A 2,308-nucleotide genomic window follows, 5' to 3' on the forward strand; every position below is an offset into this window, starting at 1 on the left:
TGGAACAGGTAGTTGGAGGGAGGGTGTAATTTAGAAACACGGGAGACGTCTGCTTGGGAAACAGCAGGGAAACTCTCCCATCCATCTTTGAACCACGGCCCTCGGCTCCCACTGCCGAGGTGGCAGGGAGGGAGGGAGGGAGGGAGGGATAGCGGGACGAGACGGGGGGGAGGGTAAAAGCTCTATTTGAAGTCGAAAAAAGGGTCACAAGCAAACAAAGTTTTACTAAGAGTCTCTTTAGACCTTTCTATTTATATGGATCTCTACTTTAGTGACATCCTTCTATATTTAAACGTTGTACTAATAACATGCTGTCAGGCATGGTCGGAGAGTCAATTGTAGCCATTTACTAATGTTGTATTTATTGTATTACCAGTAAGAAGAAAAATCATTTATATATGACTATAGATATATCTATTTGTGATCTGCAACTCTTGGACATAAGTTTGCCTTTGATTTTCAACTTTCATGCAGGATTCAATGCACTGTCGATGTATGATGAGGTTTCTATTGGTGTGGAAGTTTTATTCTGTTGACATTCATTTGGTTCTGTTTCCCTTCAGTTCAGCTACTGAATGTAACTTCAAGAACTCTTAAACTTTTTAGGTAGATGTCGTTGTTTTATATATACTTAAGGAAAAAACATACAGTACTCTGTGAATTATATACATGTGTAAATGATATAGCAAAATGTTTCTGATAATATGCTGGACTTCTTCTTCTGCTGACCCAGACGGACTGGAATGCCATGGCCAAAAAAAAAAAAAAAAACAGCAAAGAGAAAAAGAGAGAGAGGAGAGGGAGAGAAAAAAAAAGAAGTAAAGATGAGGGAAGCATTTATGAGGAACACCAGAGCCCTGGAGCCGGTGGGAAGCCGGTGGGAGAGACAGAAATGTGTAATCATTTCAGGATCAGTCAGAATTTCTCTCAGCCAGGCTTTTCAAATTTGATAAGAACAAGGAGACGGGGAGCGTCCCGTTCTGTGTGAGAGAGAGAGATAGAGAGAGAGAGAGAGAGAGACAGAGGGAGACGGAGCAGATGAAAAGAAATTTTTTTGAAATATTGATTTTTTTTCTTCCACTTTTTCTCCTCGTCTCTTCGCTCTCTCTCTCTCTTTGTCTTTCTCCCTTGAATCTTGGCGTTATCAAGGTGCTGCGGAGGCGAGCGCCACGTGGGGGGTGAGGAAGAGGAGGAGGATGAGGAGGGAAAAAAAGGGGGTCAAGGGAGGAAGGCAGACACATGGGGTGGACAAAATGAAGGAAACTTCCTGTAGTAAATGATGATATCATCATCATCTTTATCATCATCATCATCATCATCATCATCAACATCATATCCTGAGGAAAAGCTGTTTAAATGTCCATCTCTTTAAACAAGTTACCGCAGCTAAACAGACATCTGCAATTCAGACATCTTGATACATTTACACTGACTAAGAAGGGGATTTAAACTACTATTACTATTATTACTATTATTATTATTATTATTATTATTATTATTTATTCTTTGACAGTAGAGTGTCAAATACAGACAAACCAAAACATGAGAAACAGGAAAAAAAATGATGTAAAGGAGTTTTATCAGCACTGTACGTTCGCACCTGGTCTTGCATTGCCAGCATAATGTGTGATTCACATGTAGGACACCAAGTCACTGCAAGGAGAGAGAAGATATGTGACCAATCAGTGATCACCATGACAAAATATGGCCATTATTATTATTTAATTGTACCTAAAGTATATACAAAATTCTATATGCACCAAGTTTATCAGCCCCTCGTGCCTCACAAAGTCATGTGAAAGGTCACATGAGCTGCACTGACCCCAGTCAGCATAGTAATGAATGACATCATGTTTGCTACATGTTAAACAGAAAACACCCCACAGGCCACATTGATGTTTTCCCCTCATGTTCTGCTGTCATACTCCACCTCACTGTCAGGTGCTTCCTTTGTGTGTGAGGCGGAGCTTTAACAGTGATCCTCCAGCCGCGCCTTGCTATCCAGCTCAATGTAGCTCAGTGTAGCTGAATGAAAAACATGGTTGGAATCATGGCAGCATTCATGACAGCTCTTCATTTGTGTTGTACTGTGAGCTTTTAAAACTATATCAATAAATATTTGACTTCATGCCATTTTACTTGTTAATTGCTGGGTTTTCTTTTAAAGCTGACACATTCCTCATTGGCTTGTGTAGCTGCTTTTACACTTGTTTCCATTATTCGGTCCCCTTCCTGTGGAGCACAGTGTGTAATGGTGAAAGTGGATCCTCCTGCGTTGGTGAGCAGCAATGTGGAGGCCAAATTCACC

This window comes from Seriola lalandi, unplaced genomic scaffold, assembly GCF_002814215.2.
Source record: "Seriola lalandi dorsalis isolate HSWRI2012SDOR001 ecotype SW California unplaced genomic scaffold, Sedor1 jcf7180002054585, whole genome shotgun sequence".
NCBI lineage: Eukaryota > Metazoa > Chordata > Actinopteri > Carangiformes > Carangidae > Seriola > Seriola lalandi.